Here is a 19,864-nt window from a genome sequence, read left to right as displayed (position 1 = left end):
GTTCTAGTTCCTCCTTAGGCATGAAAGCCGGCTGGGTGACCTTGGGCCGGTCACTCTCTCTCAGCCCAACCCACCTCACAGGGTGGTTGCTGTGGGGAAAATGGGAGGAGGAAGCAGTATTAGGTGTGTTCGCTGCCTTGAGTTATTTATAAAAGTAATAAAGGAGGATAGAAAATAAATAAATGTGCAGAAGTAGTACAATATAGAAGAAATACATTGTTTGACTGAAAGGGTTAGCAATGGAGGGTCCCAGCAACCCCAAGGAAAAAAAAATGAAAAAGATGCAATCTTGTGAGACCACAGTAACCTCATGGGAAGTTCTGGTGGGGAGATCCAGGCCAATACACAGAATAGCCTGTTGATGTTCCTGGACATAAGGGTTGCTTAACTCTGTTCTACTGCATGCTGGAATTTGCCCTTTTCTCTGATAAAGTTTAGGTGTTGGACTGCGACCAGGGAGACTCCAGTTCCAGACCATCTTCAGATATTATTATATTTTTATACTGCCTTTTAATATATTTAAAATATTAAATATATTTATATATACCAATGTATATATTGGTCAACTCAAGGCAGCAAACATATCTAATGCTCCTGCCTCCTGTTTTCCCCCACAACCACCACCCTGTGAGGTGGGTTGGGCTGAGAGAGAGTGACTGGTCCAAAGTCACCCAGCTGGCTAAGGAAGGCCTAGAATTCAGACTCCCTGCGTTTTTAGGCCAGCACCTTAACTACTCCACTAAACTGGCTCTCATGGAAACCAAGTGACTTTGGTTCACTCATCTTCTCTTTGCCTTACCTACTTAGCAAACTATAAGGAGAAAATAAAGGAGGGCCCTATGTAAAGTGCTTCGACCTCTTTGAGGAAAGTGGGAAAATAGTAATAATAATAATAGTAATAATAATAATAATAATCCTCCACTGTCATATTAATATGTGAGGGGATGGCACAAGTTTCAGCTGAAAAATACCAATTTCCTTCTGGGAACCTGCCAGAGCCTCTCATTTAGCATCACTCCAGGCTGTCAATCTATCTCCTCCACTTCCCCAGCACCTCCGATTATTTCTCACCCCACTTCCCGGTCCAAGCTGTTCAGTTTCAACTGTGAAAGGGGGTCCCGGCAGCTCCCAGGGCCCAGCTTGCCGTGTCGTCGCATTTTCTCTTCTCTTTCGACTGCATTCTTCTTAAGAGGACAATTTGGCTTCACAGCAGAGACGCAGGGAACTCCCGAAGAACCCCAACGAGGTCCGGGGACCAGGCGTTCAAAGGGCAGGAAGGAGCATGCGCGGAAACTCCCGTTGGAGTCAGGCTCGTGGCCGGTATTCAGAGCCATTACTTGCGCTCTGTGAGGCAGAGACCTTTGGAAATGGACTGAGTGAGAAGTGGATTTATTACGGGGCAGCAATGCAGCAGCCCGAGGCCCCTGTCAAATGAGAGGTGTGTGTGGGAAACGCCTGGAGAAGGAGGTGTGCTAGCAAGAAATCCTTCTTTTCCAGCAGCGGCATTTCCCCTAGAGGGGAAAGGATGAGATGGAGGAGAAGGAGATCGAAATATGGTGCGTGAAACGATCCACTTGAAGCAACGAGTGGCTTCGAATGGCGGTGAGGCAAAAAGTTCTGTTCCTGCTCTGTACTTCCTATGGGTGAGGAAGGAAAAATTAAGAGGGCTAAAAGGTCTGAAGGGATGGTATATTGTGTTAAAACAAAGCTTTTGAGGAAGGCCTTAGGCAGAGGCCTTTACAGCCTGTTTTTGAAGCATTTGGCGGCTCAGATAAGATCTTAATATGGAGGTGTTTTCTCCCCTCTAAGCTCTACTGAAGGAATACCATTAGTTTCAGATAAGGATAATAAGTAACCGGGGATTAGCTTTCATGAATCTTTATGTAAGGGAGACATAAATGGAGTAAGTCGCGTTAGCCTTTTAGCCAAGCCACAGGGAAAAACAACACAGAACCCTGTTGTGCTTGTGCAGCTGTAGGCTCCTTCTCTTCAAAGTGACATAGGACTTGCTGGGAGTTGTTTAGGAGAGAGGACAATTACTGGCCAAAGAGGCCATTTATTATCCTGCCTGAGTGTATTTAGAGAAAAAGATGCATAATAATATATCCATTGTTTGGGTCAGAATCTATTTATTGTGGCAACAAGAAACTGCAGTGTATGTTATGTAGTTTAAAACAGTTTCAGAATGGGAGATTAATTTCAGTTATAGTTGAGTGCAACTGGGAGATTCAGTGCCTGAAGCAGACCATCCAAATGGTGGAGGTGATGGCCATCACAGCAATGTCTGGCTCTTTTATGGTATGCAAAATCCCTCACCTGAGGGTGGTGGCTTCATTTTTCTTAATCATATCGGTTATCTGACTGGTTTTGAATTGGGGGGATCAGTTCTGGGGTTTATTTTCTGGTATATTGTGTTCCATTGTCCAAAGACGGTGAAGCCCTAGGACTCTCCTCTGTCCTAGGACTTCACCTTCTTTGGACAATGGAACACAATATACTAGAAAATAATATACTCCTCAAGTATTTTGTTTTTTCTTTTTACTCTGTTGGATTCAGTCAAGGATTATTGGGGGAGGTGGTTGATACCATGATGTTTATATAGACTGTCTTTCCCCACAGCCGAGCTGAAGTGCTCTCCACCCACCAGCATGAAATTGGCTATCCCCATTGCCTCCATTTCATGTCACTGCCATCATCTGACTTCTCTCCAGTATAAACAAAGCCTAACCAATTTTATACACCTTGAGGCTGCCCTTGGATGGTGTCAAAAAAAGGGGGAAATATTACTTTAATACTAGTACAATTAAGGATGACTTAAATGTGTCTCACTTGTGGGCTAGAGGAGATGAAAGCAACATCTTGAGGACACAGCAGAAAAACATGTGCTACAGAATGTTCATGATGCAGTTAGAGGCAAGTGGGTGTGAGTGGGGGAACAGGGTGAAGAAAAACCCTGGTATGTGCCTCAAACTCATGAAAAGGGAAATATACCACGGGAACCTGAATTCGGAGGGGAGGGAGGTGGGTGAAGGATATGGGTGTTAAAACACAGTCATTAGGTTAAGAATGAACGGCCGATGGTGTTGAATAGCTGGCGCCAGCAAGGAGATGTTTGCATCGGATGAGACCCTGAAACAAGTAGGTGATAAGTATGATAAGTGTTGAAGGAACATCCTGCTGACATGTAAAATCCAGAAATCAAGGATACTTGTGAAGTAAGATTGTAAGCTGAGCCCTCGTATGAGGGGGAGGATAGCTAGGGTATAAAGGTTTTGTGTTAACTTTGTTCCTGGTTCCTTCTTGCACGGAGGGACCCGCCTTTGCAAACGTGTTACGAATAAACTCTTTTCTTTGCATCATCGAACCTATTGATTGGGATTCTTTTGGGAGGTTTTTCCTGCTGACAGTGGGGAAAGGCTCTAGGATTATGTATAGCGTTGTGAAATTTGTTGTGTCTTTTTTTTTTTTTTTGCTTATTTGTATTTACATTGATTTTGCTTTCTCCTCCCTTTGTTGATATCTTTAACAATGACCTCCATCTACAAGAACTCATGGGTGGTTAGAGACAGCTGTCCCATTCAAAAGAGGCAAGTTTTAATGAGGAATACCTTTTGTGGGGTGGCAGACAGTTGATTACAAAAGTTGCCACAAATTTAGAGGCTGCTCATTGATTTTCAGCAGCATTTCTTTATTGTTTGAAGCTTTATTATTATCTTAAATCTTGCCACCATCACAGGTGGAAGCATCCTCGGTGGATATCGTCATATCCTCTCTCCAGATAAATTAATGACAGATTAAACAGTGAGAGTTTTAATGGACCTGAAAACTTATCCAAACCAAAGCAAGGCTCCTCTCATGTTTAGAGAACCTACAATTCACTTGTAAACTTCCTGCCTTTCAGTTCATCATTTACCCCAAACCACAACAGATGGCACCAACTGTGTTTGGCCTTGAAAAGCTAATGTCATGTTCACCGTTTCAACGTTCTGTTAACATCGTAACGTTTCACATGTCACCTCTCTGATCCGTGTATTGCAGGCTTGCAGGCTTGCTGGTATTTTTCCGTTTCTCTTTGTATCTTATCTTGCTGCTTAGGAATGTATGTTTGGGTTTGTAACTCTGTTCAAGGTTACTTTCTCAGGCCGATGTAACGGTTGCTAGCACCTGGGAGGGGGTGGTTGCTAAGAGGGGATAGGGGCGGGATTGGTTTGGGAAGCAAGGGTTTTTAGTTTGTATTTGGCGCGCTTTTGCTCATTCTCAGCTTTCTCTGTATTTGCACACTATTCTTATAATAAATCAGTTATCTTTAAGCTCTGGCTTGTGAGACTGAGTATTTTGGAGTAGGCAACCATTACATAAAGCTGAGAATCCATAAGTATATTTTCCGCTAGCCCCATCCAAGTCTTTGGTGAAGGGGAGCGCTAGCGATGACAGAACCTGGGCTGCGAGAGAGCGAAGGGAGCGAAGAAGAACCAGATACCACAAAGGCTATTGCGACCCCGAGCTCCCGAGCTCAGAGGGCAGCCCGCCGGGATAAGCGGGGTATCCAAATGGAAGACCGAGGTTTACCGTCTGAAGTGAGGGGCGCTACAGGGGATGGCTATCGAACCGGGGAGGAGGAAGACTCCGAGGTCGAATCGCCACAAGCGTCCTGGGAACCGGAGATTCCATTGTCACCTATGGTTTTGGTGACCACAGGGCCCTTGGAGGAACTTGTTACCCCCACCTGCATAAAAGCACTAGAGGAGAAAATCAAATCTCTAGTGGCCATGTTAAAAGAAAACCCCAGAGGGTCGGGGTCCCTGCGAGAGGGTCCGGAGGAAATTCCAACCCGATGGCCCAACCTGGTGGCAAGACCCCCATCGCCCAGGGGAAGAAGTAGGACTCGGGTTCTCCAGCAATCGAAGGGAAAAGAGTCGGGAGTGACCAGGGAAGGGTCACAGATGGTGGGCAGGCGTTCGTTGGCATTCGTGGAACCCCCTGAGCCGAAAGAGTCGACAAGAACCCCTCCACCTTTTATGGTAAAGTTTGATGGCAATCCCACAAAGTTGTCCTTCTTTATTACTAATGCTAGGAACTATATGGAGGACTGGGGGCAAAGTTTTCACTCAGAACATGGCAAAATTAGTGCCATTGCCAACAAGCTAAAGGGGAGGGCAGCGGATTGGTATGTCCAATTATGCCAAGCCGAAGCCACGGAGTTAGAAGACTTTGAGGAGTTCCTGTGGGTGTTAAAACAGCACTTTGAAGATCCCTTGGCACAGGAACGAGCGAAGCGGGCGCTGAAGAAACTTTCCCAGGGGTCTCTCTCAGTCGCGGACTACGCCTTAGAGTTTAAAGCCCTGGCTGGAAAGGTGGAGGACTGGTCCCAGTCAACTCTAGTGGAAATGTTCAAACAGGGACTGGAGACGGAGGTCCTCTGATGGGCTTTGGGACGTGATGATCCGAAAACGTTGTATGGGTGGATTCAGCTGGCAGGCAGTGCCGAAAACGCCCTAGAGACTTTCGCACATAACAAGGAATTGAAGCAAGGGAAGTCAGGTAAAAGTGCCCGTGCCCTGGGGTTCTCAACTCGGCCCAAACCGAAAAGTTGGGAGGAAGAACGAGAACGGCATTTCGCCAAAGGCCAGTGCCTGAGATGCGGGAAAGAAGGACATCGAGCAGCTTCGTGCTCAAAAAAGAGGTCCGAGGAGCGGCCAGGGAAGTCGTCTGGAAAGTCTCCTTCGGTACCGAGGAAGATGAGGGCTGCCCGCGCGGAGGTCGATCCTAACGACAACCCTTTCGGGGGAGAGGAGGAAGAACTGGATTTCATACAGCCGGCGGGAAAAGGCAACCACCTGCTCTGAAGGGCGCTGTGGGGCAGGTGGAAGAAGAGGGGCACGACCATGATTTGGTGAGTGGGAATTTTCCTACCCTGACGGTCAAGGTGAAGTTAGGATCCAGTACCCGAACAGTGGAGGTGTGGGCTATGCTTGACTCAGGCTGCTTGCGTTCATTAATGCACCCCGACCTAGTAGCCGCCTTAGAACTCCCTATGTTCCCTTTGAAGCGGCCAATGATTTTTACGCAATTGGACGGGGCTATGGCTGGGGGAAAACCGGTCACTCACTCTACAGGATTGGTGGCACTGCAAATGGGTAGTCATTGGGAGAAATTACCCTTTGTCATAGCGCCGGTGGGGGGCCCATTGGTCATTTTAGGGATGCCCTGGTTTGTCAAGCAAAATCCTTTTATCAACTGGATGCATCGGACTGTAACATTTACTGATGGATTTTATAAAGTGCCAGAAAAGGATTTACTGGGAGACAAGGAGGGTGGACAGGCAGCCACAACGACTGTACAAACTATGGAACCACTAGAAGGGCTGCCCGAGCAATATCAAGACTTTGCAGATGTGTTTGGAGAAAAGGAGGCGGATCGTTTGCCGCCTCATTGAAAGACAGACTGCGCTATTGAATTTCTACCCAATGTGAAATTGCCTAACCCAAAAATCTATGCTATGTCCCCAAAGGAGTTGGCTACACTGAGGGAGTTCATTGACAAAAACCTAGCCAGGGGTTTTATTGAGCCAGCCAACTCTCCGGTGGGGGCACCTGTCCTCTTTAGACCTAAAAAGGACAGTTCTTTGAGACTATGTACAGATTTCCATGGGCTCAATGCAGTGTCAATTTTAAACAAATATCCTTTGCCCTTAATCAAAGATATGTTATCACATCTGGCCAGAGGTAAAATCTTCTCAAAATTGGACTTGAGGGAAGCCTATTTTCATATTCGTATACGGGAAGGGGATGAGTGGAAAACAGCGTTTAACTGTCCTCTGGGGGCTTTCCAATATAAAGTGTTACCCTTTGGGTTGTCAGGAGTGCCTGGTGTTTTTATGCAACTAATTAATGAGGTCTTGCATGACCACCTGTTCAAAGGGGTGTTGGTATATTTGGATGATGTATTGATTTATACTGAAACAATGGCAGAACATGTTCACTTGGTACGTCAAGTGCTCGCTAAACTGAGAAAGGCTGAGTTGTATGCTAAATTGTCAAAATGTGCTTTTCATCAGTCGGAAATTGACTATCTGGGCTACAGGATTTCAGAAGAGGGCATTGAAATGGACCCCTCAAAAGTTGAAGCCATAGTCGCATGGGAACCCCCACGCACGCGGCGCCAATTACAAAGTTTCCTTGGCTTCGCCAATTTCTATCGGGCATTTGCCCAAAATTTCACAGAAATTGCCCTAACCCCTCACTGACTTACTCAAAACTAAGGCTCAGGGGGATATGCGACGTTCAAGAAATCCAGGGGCGCTACTTAAGTGGACCCCAGCCTGCCAACAGGCGTTTGACGTGCTCAAACAACTGTTTACAACAGAACCTATCCTGAGGCATCCCGACCCGACTAAGCCATTTGTGGTACAGGTCGATGCCTCCAATTTCTCCATCGGAGCCCTTCTGCTCCAAGCAGATCATTCTGGCCACTTGAAACCCTGTGCGTACCTATCTCGTAAGTTCACGGAAACTGAGAGGAGGTGGCATGTCTGGGAAAAGGAGGCGTTCGCTGTAAAAGCAGCGTTGGAAACCTGGCGCCACTTATTAGAGGGGGCTTCTCAACCTTTTGAAGTTTGGACTGACCATAAAAACCTGAAGGCACTAAGCACGTCGAAAACTCAGCCCTAAACAAATTAGATGGGCTGAATTCTTTAGCCGCTTTGATTTTTCCCTCAAATTCATTCCGGGAAAGAAAAACTTTTTGGCCGACGCCTTATCCTGCAGACCCCAAGATTCTGGCCCTGGGCCAATCGTTCAGGGTACTGTGTGGACTGAAAAGCAATTGGGCTTTGCAGCTGTGACGCGTAGTCAGACGCGGACCCAGCAAGCTCAACGGACAGCCACTCCTCCTCCCTCCAGTCTGGGACATTTGCCAATTCCTTCAGATTTGCAACAACAACTTCTTTTCCACCTGAAATCTGATACTTGGTTGCAGGCAAACTTAAACAATGTTACTTTTGACGGGGATTTTGCCTGGAAGAATGATCGTCTTTACGTACCTGAGGCTTTACGAAAGACGATCCTGCTACGCTCTCATGATGATAAACGGGCTGGTCATTTTGGGTACCTTAAGACTCTCCATCTCATCAGACGTCAGTTTTGGTGGCCGGCTCTCATGAGGGATATAAAAGCTTATGTGGCTGCTTGTTCTGTTTGTGCAGCGACCAAGCGCAAGGCAGGAAAACCCCAAGGCTTTCTGCAACCTGTGGCTAACCCTTCCTATCCTTGGCAAGAAATCTCCATGGACTTTATAGTTGACCTACCACCCAGTCAACGTAAAACGGTGATTTGGGTGGTGAAAGACTTTTTCTCTAAACAAGCGCATTTCATCCCCTGCGCTTCCATTCCCACCGGACAACAGTTCGCCCGCCTATTTCTACTACACGTGTACCATCTCCACGGGAGCCCCTCCCGCTTGGTGAGTGACGGGGGCTCACAATTTACGTCACAATTTTGGCGGGCATTTATGAAATTGGTTGGTACCAAACAAGCCCTCTCTACGGCGTGGCATCCTGAGACAGATGGATCTACTGAGGCTGTTAATTCCACATTGGAACAATATTTACGTGCTTTTGTTAATTATCAACAAGACAACTGGGTGGATCTTCTTCCCTTCGCTGAGGTTGCTTATAACAACGCGGTACATCAAAGCACTGGCCAAGTTCCTTTTAAGACTGTTTTTGGCCGTGATTTCATCCCGATACCAGAACTCCCACACCCGCAATCTCTGCCTTCCTCTCTAACCGATTGGGCCCAAAATCTAACGGACTCTTGGCAGAAGATTCAACAAGCCCTGCACCATGCCCAAGCCTCTTATAAAAAACATGCGGATGCAAAGCGCTCCCTGCAGCCTACATTTACGGTGGGGGATAGAGTCTATCTCTCCATGAAGTTCCTCAAATCACCACAACTGTCCAAGAAGCTTGGTCCCAAATTTGTCGGTCCTTTTCCCATTGTTGCACAAATAAATCCTGTGACTTTCAAATTGGATCTGCCACATAATCTTAAATGTTTGCATCCTGTTTTTCATTGCAGCTTACTCAAGCCGTTTCTCCGATCCGACCGATGGCATCCCCAACCATCACCACCCCCACCCATTATGATTGATAACCAACAACACTTTGAAGTCAAAGAGGTGCTTGATTCCCGCTGCCGGCGCTCTACCTTGCAATATCTCATTCGTTGGAAGCATTTCTCCCACCCTGAATGGGTCGCCGCTCACGATGTCCGATCTCCTGACCTGGTTGCTAGATTTCATGCTGCCTATCCGGCCAAGCCGGCCCCTTAGCATTTCTCTTTTGGGTTTTTTTTCAGGGGGGCGATATGTCATGTTCACCGTTTCAATGTTCTGTTAACATTGTAACGTTTCACATATCACCTCTCTGATCCGTGTATTGCAGGCTTGCAGGCTTGCTGGTATTTTTCCGTTTCTCTTTGTATCTTATCTTGCTGCTTAGGAATGTATGTTTGGGTTTGTAACTCTGTTCAAGGTTACTTTCTCAGGCCGATGTAACGGTTGCTAGCACCTGGGAGGGGGTGGTTGCTAAGAGGGGATAGGGGCGGGATTGGTTTGGGAAGCAAGGGTTTTTAGTTTGTATTTGGCGCGCTTTTGCTCATTCTCAGCTTTCTCTGTATTTGCACACTATTCTTATAATAAATCAGTTATCTTTAAGCTCTGGCTTGTGAGACTGAGTATTTTGGAGTAGGCAACCATTACAGCTAAGCAGGCTCAGACCTGGTGAATAGGATGGAAGACCATCAGAGCTATAGATTAGATTAGGAAATTGAAAAAGTATATTCTGGGAGAAGGCAGGACAAAACATTTTTGTATTGTTGCCAAGAAAACAACATGTATGTACTCATATAGTCCCCATAAATCAAACTGGATCTCTTATTCCAGGGGAATATTTATTTTTACTTCTTATCCCAAGTTTCCCGAGGAATCTTTTATGGCACATTTTGGAGCTTCCTTGTGTATAATATGCATTGAATCATCTGCATGTCAACATTTTCCAGTATTGCTTGAAGGCCAATGAAGCAAGTATTCCCTTTGCAGAAGCCATGTTTTTCCATCTTCAGCAAAGTCTAGTATTGTTGAGGGACAAATACTAGATTGGTTGGTTCTCCATGATGTGAGCTTTTAATGATGACTGGTACTTTGGCACTTCTGTTCCTCAAATTACTTGATTTCAGGAAGTTCATTCATGTTCATTTGACCATTTCAAATATGAATTATTTAAAACCTTGAGATATCATGGTGCCTGGCTCTGATGACATTTACTTTTGAGTTTAATAGTTCTAAAGCTGAATTTTTGGTTACTTGTATAGATGTTTTGCTAATCAAAGGGGAAAAAAAATTCTCAGTACATATTCTCAGCCTGCCATAAAAATTTCATTTGAATTCATATGTAGTTTCTCAGCCTTCCTTCCATCTTCTTTTGAGGATTGAGTTTTTCCATTCTCTGCATGCTTGATTTCTCACTTCTGATGTATCCGTGATTGGCTTTTAGATATTTTAGATATTTATTTATTTAGACATTTATCAGCAAGCTTTTGACAGTTTGACTTAATGTTACTTTATATTTGGTCTTTTATTTTCTTGATTGGTGCACAAAACCTGTATCTATTAAGGAAAAAGATGAGAAAACTCTATTAAAAGTGAGAAGCCGTATTCAAAGCATAGGGTGCACTGCAGTGACTTAAAGGCATGGTTCAAGTAAGTAAAGAAAGGACATTTGATGCCCAAATGAGTTAGGGTACTTGAAATCGAAGCTTCTTTTTGCAGTCATCCCTCATTCACTGGCTGGGTTCACACATTGTGCTAAATGATGGTTTGCTTAACAGGCCAAACTGGTCTGCTTCATACATGTACTGAGACTTAAATAATGCTTTACCAATCTCAGTGACTGGGTTTAAACATTATACCAAGCCAAAGCTAAACAACTCATATCATGATGCAGCACAACATACAAATCATTGAATGTTATCTGATCGTATCCCATTTCTAACGTTCTAGTTTCTTTCCTGTATTTTTTTTCTTGCCAGAAAAAAATGAGGAGGGAAAAACAGAATAGCTCCACAATATAGTTTGACTGATAGCCATTGATGCCCTCTGTTTTGACTCCTGGCACCCATTTCTGTAAGCTGCCGTATCTGTCCCTGTATGTGTATATGTGATGCAATCGCATATTGCTTGTTGATTCATTTACCTGATCTGTCCTTGTCCTTACAGTGCTTGAGCAGCTGGAGAAATGGACATCCTATATCTGTGCTATTTTTATTCTCACCTCTAGGTAACTTGTACATACCCTCGCTGCAGCTAGTTCACCTTGCTTATCAGAGGGCAGTATAAAATTTGGGACAGCTATCCAATATTTGATTTTATTTCTTGGCTTATTTCTAAAAAGGCAAGTTTCTTTTCAGAATACCTTAAAAATAGAGCTCTGGCAAATATATGGGCCCTGGCCTATTGATGAACAAGGCATGGTTACCTGTGTTACCACAGATAAATAAAAAAGCCACTCAAGACAGCCTTCAACAGCAGTGCAAAATGAAATACTGTGTAAAAACAAATAAATTAAAATTACTTATTTATAAATATTTATTTACTCCTATATATTCCATTATCGAATTTATCACCACCCATCTCCCCCACAAGGAGGGACTCTGGGTGGTTCACAATAAAACACTTAACCATAATACAATATAAATAATATCAATAACAGTAAGATAAAAATATGTTAAAATATAATGTGCTAAATGATGGTTTGCTTAACAGGCCAAACTGGTCTGCTTCATACATATACTTCATACATATAATAAAAAGTTAAAATAATCAAAATACTCTAACAGACAAAACTGAAAACAATACTAAAAGTGGTTAGTAGTGGCAATATCCTTGCTTAACCCAGTAGGATCTGTGGGGGGAAAGGTGGTGTAAAAAAATTCAAGATGGCAGCTTTGATTGTTTTGACAGTTCCCTATGGACATCCCTGGCTGAATTTCTGCATTTCTTGACCAGCTGACTGTCTGTTTCTTAGCAGTCATCCCCAGCTTGGCAAACATGTCAGGACTGCAACTCCCAGAATCCTTACCCAGCACATGGGTTTCTGGGAGTTGTAGTGCTAGCACATCTAGAGGACATACCTCTTGGATTGCTGCCTTAGCCCTTGAGATTTGTGTATTCCCTGGTGACTGTACCCATCCCAGTTATGTGCCCCCACACCAAAATTCCTTTGAGTAGACAGGAGAAAGGGGAACAGTTTGTTTTGCCTCTGCTGTATCATGTTACTGAAACAGGGTTAACTTTTTTCCAGCTGGCTCTTCTGGATGAATTCTTCCCACTGTAGAGCTGCTGGGGACCCAGGAATGGCACGGTGCTGATAATAGCCCCATCTTGCATGACCTGGGACAAGGACTGTTCTTTGAGTCAACAGCAGAGTTGACAGGGTCAGTGTATTATGAAACAAGGTGTCAACAGCTCTTTGCCATTGCTCTTTCAGCCTCTTTCATAATGGCAGGTGCTTGTGCTCCTGTTTGCTTTCTCAGATGAATAATGTGATGTTGCCTCAGGATAACAAAAGCACAGCTGTATCTCAGCATCTTCCTAGTTAGCATAGCATGAGAGCTTGACATCTTCACCCCCTGCAGTGGCCGAGTTCTTGATATTCATAACATATCCACTCCTCAACTAGACATGCAGTTTTGTCACCTGAAATAAAAGGTAATGATGATGAAATATCTTCAATTTCTCATTCGTCTCCTTTAAATACTGGTAGAAATGCATTATTTATTATTTATTTATTTATCTATCAATCAAATTTCATCACCGTCCATCTCCCCCAAAAGAGGGACTCTGGGCGGTTTACAATAAAGCTAAAAAGATTAAAATATAATAAAAACAAGATATATTACATAGCATATAAATATATGAATGGATAATTTGTTTCTTTCCATTTTTTGGGCTTTTTTTCAAAGAATAGTGGAAATTTTGTTCTTCCCTTCAATATCCAAATGAATCATGCAATATTTACTTAAAGGTAAGTTCTAATATTAAGTAGCTATGTTTAGGATTGCAGTCTAACATTTTGGCCTGAACTAAGAAGAGGCACACTTTTGAAGCTGGGAGCACATTCAGAATTATGACAGCATGTGGACAGCACACTCCAAAAGTGATGGCCACAGGAGACAGAAACCAGCTACCATAGTGGACGGAGCTGGTTCGTAACAAAAAGCTACTTACCAGAAGGTGAACTAACCCTCTGGGAGGCTCTCTAGAATTCCAGGGGAACCTTTGAGGGCCCAAAGGCATCCATATGAATAAATATGATACAGTAATAGTGTAGCAGTTTACAATTTCTTTTACATTTTTTTAAAATCAGGTGGGGCAGGAAGTCTGGTGGACAGCTAGGGTAGTAGCTGGGGGTGTATTGGTCTATGTGGATTCTGGGTTACCTACTCATTTAAGCAAACTCAAGTCCAAACTAATATTAAACTGATATTTTGATGAAGGGTGTTGCAGTGTCGAGACACACACTAACACAGAGCGATTGGGATCAGCCTCCTCTTGCTCTTATTATAGGAGGTTTTTGGGTCTAATCCTTTCATATGTAGTGCCAGAGGAGAGATAGAAAGTCCATGTTGATGCTTGCTCTCAGAAATTGCTGCTTTTATTTTATTCTAGTGTCAGCACACAGAGAGCAGACCCACACTTTCTGCTTGGCCCCTTGCTGTTACGGGCCACTCACCATTTCCTGAGTGCAGAAATGGATGATGATGTCCTCTTCCCACTTCTACTTCTATACCATTGCGAATGCACCTGTGCCCATGTTTTCCAGCTTTGGTTCAAAACTGCTGTCTTCTGAATCCCAAATGTTCTCCAGTTCTTTGTTCTGATCTAGTAGCAGCCCCGGCTTTGATTGGCTGCGTGCTTGGCAGAACCCCTCACCTCCAGCTGGTCACTGCTCTGGGCAGCCATGTTCTCTGCTGGTCAGCAGTTGCTGTTTTTTAAATCATCTTTAATCATCTTGTGGTTGAAACCTTGATGGCCTGTTAAATCAGTGAATCCTAGAAGCTCATGCTCCAGTCAACCCTTACATTTCCCAATGGAGTGCCTTCAAGCTTTTCCCAGGCTGGGTGAAGTATGCTTCTCTTGTTTTATCACCGCCTGTCCAGCGTACTGCAAATCTTTCTGGACTTTCCATTCATTTTTACAAAACATCTTTCATATACGAGTAGAACCATTGCATCTTTTTTTCTATGAAGCCGAATGATCAGTTTTTCCTTGCTACAAAGTTTCCATGGACCTACAGAGAGAGTTGGAATGAAAGAACAGTCTGTTCTTTGTTGCTTTGGTTATTATAGTATCGGAGCTATAATAGTACCACAAGGAGGAGAAAGGGCAAAACAAAAGGTCTGCATTAGTGTCAAAAGAGATAAGGTGGGAAGGGATGAGCGTGAAGGTTTGCATGCGTTCAAACATCTGTGCAAAGGAAAGGCCACAGGAGCTAGTGAAAAGAGAACAATTCCTAAAAGTAGAAGACAGGCACTGGAAGACTGGTCTATACCACACACAAACCAGCCAGCAAGGCTGGCAGAGGAACAACCAATCAGGTGTTGCAAAAGTAAACTTACTTTTAATTAGAATTAATTATAGGCGTTGAATATAATTCCTTCCCATTTGTTTAATATTTCCCCTTCTCTGTCACATAGAAAATGACAGTCCAGTAGTACTTCTGCAGGGCCCTGTGACCTGTGCTTAAGGTCTGGGGGGCTGCACTGGTTGTGTACACTAAAATATTTTAAATAATTTAACTGTGCCGTGAACCTGCTCAGTTTTCAACTTTTCAACTCATTTCTACATATTATTTTAAGGAATCCCATGCCGTATTGTAGCTCTAAAATTCTTGTGCTTTGCATTTAGATAAAATATCACAGATTCCAAAGCAATAAAAACAAATGCAGTGCTTGCAGACAAACATGTAGATGAATGCTGATATTTCTGTGGTTGTTGTCAAATATATGCCTGGAGGCATTAGTCCTCATCAGGCTGGGAAATATAAAAGGTTTAGGAAAGAGAGATGGAATAGTATAGGAATTATTTTTAAAAAGTAAAAAGCCATATAAATTCACTGTGGTCTTCAGAACAGGGTTGAAGAGATACCTGGAAAGGTGACCATTTCATTTTGTAGTTCATCCAAGTGATCCTACAGGCACCAGTGATAGGCATTCCTTTCCATTTTACTTTCAAATTTCTTAAAGAAGAAGAAGAAGATGATGATGATTCCATTCAGTCCTGTCCGATTCTCAGAGACTTCCTGTACAAGTCCCTGCAGGTTTCTTGGCAAGGTTTTTCAGAAGTGGTTTGCCATTGCCTCTTTCCTAGGACAGAGAGAGTGTGACTGGCCCAAGGTCACCCAGCTGGCTTTGTGCCTAAGGTGGGACTAGAACTCACGGTCTCCTGGTTTCTAGGCTGATGCATTAACCACTACACCACACTGGCTCTAAGATTATTTTACTTTTTAACAAAATGGAAAAAAATGGCATTCTGCTAAGCAAAACATCCACCTCTAGTGTCATCTTTATTTCCAAGAATGTCTTTGGATTTAAAATAGGCCCTATAAGCATTCATAGAAAATAAAAATGATGACTGGCTACAACCCAGTGTTAGATCTGTAAATATGCCTACCTCCTGGGGAGGAAGAAGTGAGTGATAGAGTCTGGAGACTCTACCAGGTAGGAACTTCACCAGTTTGCCTTCTGGTAAGTTAACGTTTCATAGCTGACTACACGTTCTGTGGCAGCTGTTTTGTAAGGGTGCAAGCCTTCCTGAGGGTCCATTGGAATGCTCAGATACCCAATGTAATGGTTGCCTAATCCCAAATACTCAGTCTCACAAGCTCGGGCTTAAAGATAACTGATTTATTAAAGGAATAGTATGCAAATACAGAGAAAGCTGAGAATGAGCAAAAGCGTGCCAAATACAAACTTAAAAGCCTTGCCTTCAATCCAGTCCCGCCCCAAGCACCCGTCAGCACGCACCCCCTCCCAGGTGTTAGGAACCATTAGACGCGCCTGGGAAAGAGGAGAGCGCAGGAATGGAAAAACCCCGAACGAGCCAAGCGAGTATACACGGAAAATGACTTGACATGTGAAACGTTACAATGTTAACAGAACATTGAAAGGGGAAACATGATATATCGCCCCCCCCCCAAAACAATGCTAAGGAGCGGGCTTGTCAGGGTAGGCAGAGTGAAAACGAGCAACCAGACGGGGCGAGTGTACATCGGGAGCAGCAACCCATTCAGGATGAGGGAAATGTTTCCAGCGAAGGAGGTACTGCAAAGTGGAACGCTGGCGGCGGGAGTCCAGGATTTCCGAAACCTCGAAGTGTTGCTGGTTATCAATCATGAGAGGAGGTGGTGGAACCGGTTGGGGATGCCAGCGGTCCGACGGTAGGTAGGGCTTGAGCAAACTGCAATGGAAAACAGGATGTAAACGTTTGAGGTTATGGGGCAAATCGAGTTTAAAGGTAACAGGGTTAATTTGTGCTACAATAGGAAAAGGACCCACAAATTTAGGGCCAAGTTTCTTTGAGGGTTGAGGTGATTTGATGAACTTGGTGGACAAGTAGACTTTATCTCCCACAGCAAAAGTAGGTTCACGGGAGCGTTTAGCATCGGCATGCCGTTTGTAAGTGGTTTGGGCATGGAGCAGAGCTTGCTGAATGTTTAGCCACGAGTCTTTGAGAGTGTCAGCCCAGTCAGTGAGAGAGGCTGGTAGGGGCTGCGGGTGTGGGAGTTCAGGGATCAGAACGAACTCCCGCCCGAAGACAGCCTTAAAGGGAACTTGACCAGTGCTCTGATGCATGGCGTTGTTATAAGCGACCTCAGCAAAAGGGAGCAAGTTGACCCAGTTGTCCTGTTGGTAATTGACAAAAGCTCGCAGATATTGCTCAAGAGTAGAATTAACAGCTTCAGTAGAACCGTCCGTCTCTGGATGCCAAGCGGTGGACAGGGCTTGCTTGGTTCCCAGCAGTTTTAAAAATGCCTGCCAAAATTGTGACGTAAATTGTGTGCCTCTGTCACTCACCAAACGGGCGGGGATACTGTGAAGGCGGTACACGTGAACGAGGAAGAGGCATGCCAGTTGTTGCGCGGTGGGGATAGAGGCGCATGGGATGAAATGGGCTTGTTTTGAAAAAAAATCTTTGACCACCCAAATGACGGTTTTTCGTTGACTGGGTGGTAGGTCAACGATAAAGTCCATGGAGATGTCTTGCCACGGGAAGGATGGGGTGGCAACTGGTTGGAGGAGACCTTGAGGCTTGCCTGTCTTGCGTTTTGTAGCTACACAGACAGGGCATGCGGTGACATAGGCTTTAAGGTCTTTTAGCAAAGTTGGCCACCAGAATTGATGCTGAACTAGGTGAAGTGTTTTTAGATATCCGAAATGCCCCGCTAATTTGTCATCGTGGCAGCGCTGAAGGATGGTTTTTCGCAAAGCATCAGGCACATAGAGACGATCGTTGCGCCAGGCAAAACCGTCAGTGAAAGTTACAGTGTGTAGATTTGCTTGTAACCAAGTATCATTTTTAAGGTGGAGCAGCAACTGTTGTTGCAAATCTGATGGAATTGGCAAGCGCGGCGAGCGGCTGGGAGGCGGAGCGGCTTGAGGCTGCGTTTGATGCGCTCGCGTTTGGCTGCGTGTCACCGCTGCCAAACTCAATTGTTTTTCAGTCCAGACCGTACCTTGAATTGTTGGCCCTGGGCCAGCATCTTGGGGCCTGCGGGAGAGCGCATCGGCTAAAAAGTTTTTCTTGCCTGGTATGAATTTGAGTGTGAAGTCAAAACGGCTGAAAAACTCAGCCCAGCAAAGTTGTTTGGGGCTGAGTTTCTGACTGGTGCTTAAAGCTTCCAGGTTCTTATGGTCAGTCCATACTTCAAAAGGGTTTGAAGCCCCTTCTAGTAAGTGGCGCCAAGTCTCTAAAGCCGTTTTTACAGCAAAAGCCTCCTTTTCCCAAATGTGCCACCGTCTCTCTGTTTCGGTGAATTTGCGAGAGAGGTAAGCACAGGGTTTTAAGGTGCCAGACTGGTCTGACTGGAGCAGTAGCGCTCCGATGGAGAAATCGGATGCATCCACCTGTACCACGAAAGGTTTGGTGGGGTCTGGATGCTGCAAGATTGGTTCGGTAGTGAAGATTAGTTTGAGCGCTTTGAATGCCTGTTGACAGGTTGGAGTCCATTTAAGGAGCGCTCCTGGGTTTTTTGAGCGCCGCGTATCCCCCTGCGCTTTAGTTTTTAACAGTTCAGTAAGGGGGAGGGCGATTTCAGCAAAATTTTGGGCAAATGCCCGATAGAAATTGGCAAATCCAAGGAAACTTTGTAATTGTCTCCTGGTACGTGGAGGCTCCCATGCTACAATAGCTTCCACTTTGGAAGGGTCCATTTCGATGCCCTTAGCGGAAATCCTATATCCCAGATAATCGATTTGTGATTGATGGAAAGCACACTTGGACAGTTTAGCATACAACTCCGCTTTTCTCAATTTAGCAAGCACTTGACGCACCAAGTGAATATGTTCTGACATGGTTTCAGTATAAATCAATACATCATCCAAATACACCAGTACTCCTTTAAATAGGTGGTCGTGCAAGACCTCATTGATCAGTTGCATAAAAACCCCAGGTGCACCCGATAAACCAAAGGGTAAGACTTTGTATTGGAAAGCCCCAAGTGGACAGTTAAACGCTGTTTTCCACTCATCCCCTTCCCTTATGCGAATGCGAAAATAGGCTTCTCTCAGATCCAATTTTGAGAAGATTTTGCCTCTGGCCAGATGTGATAACATATCTTTGATAAGGGGTAAAGGATATTTATTTAATATTGAGACTGCATTGAGCCTGCGGAAATCGGTACAGAGCCTCAGTGAGCCATCCTTTTTTGGTCTAAAGAGGACAGGGGCCCCCACTGGGGAGTCCGCTGGCTCAATGAAACCCCTAGCCAGGCTTTTGTCAATGAACTCCCTCAGCGTAGTTAGCTCTTTGGGAGACATGGGGTAAATCTTTGGGTGAGGTAACTTTACATTAGGTAGGAACTCAATGGCACAGTCTGTTTTTCGGTGAGGTGGCAAGCGATCTGCTTCCTTCTCCCCAAATACATCAGCCAGATCTTGGTATTGGCTGGGCAGCCCTTCTAGTGGCGAAAGAGTTTGTACTGTAGTGTTAGCCACCCGACCTCCCTCCATGTCCTCTAACAAGTCCTTTTCTGGTACTTTATAAAATCCATCAGCAAACGTTACAGTTCTATGTAGCCAATTAATAAAAGGGTTTTGTTGCACAAACCAAGGCATTCTCAGAATCACCAAAGGGCCCGCCACCGGAGCTATGACAAAAGGCAATTTCTCCCAATGGGTGCCCATCTGCAAAGCCACCAGTCCAGTAGAGTGAGTGACTGCCTTCCCCCCCGCCATGGTCCCATCCAATTGCATGAAGATCATGGGCCGTGGCAGAGGGAACGTGGGCAGTTCTAGGGCAGCTACGACATCAGGATGCATCAGAGAACAAGAACAACCCGAGTCCAGCATGGCCCAGACTTCGACAGTCTTAGTTCTAGAGCCCAATTTTACTTTGACAGTCATTGTAGGGAAGTTCCCACTCACCGAATCATGGTCGCGCCCGGTTTCTTCCACCTGTCCAAGGGTGCCCTTCAGGACAGGTGGAAGGCGTTTCCCGCCGGTTGGTCAAATTGTAATTCCTCGTCCTCATCCCCGAATGGGAGGTCTGGAGGGTCGAGCTCAGCACAGGCAGCCTTCATCTTGCGCGG

The sequence above is a fragment of the Candoia aspera genome, chromosome 1 (genome assembly GCF_035149785.1).
Source record: "Candoia aspera isolate rCanAsp1 chromosome 1, rCanAsp1.hap2, whole genome shotgun sequence".
Classification (NCBI taxonomy): Eukaryota; Metazoa; Chordata; class Lepidosauria; order Squamata; family Boidae; genus Candoia; species Candoia aspera.
The sequence above is the reverse complement of the archived record's forward strand: the minus strand, read 5'-3'. Positions refer to the sequence as shown.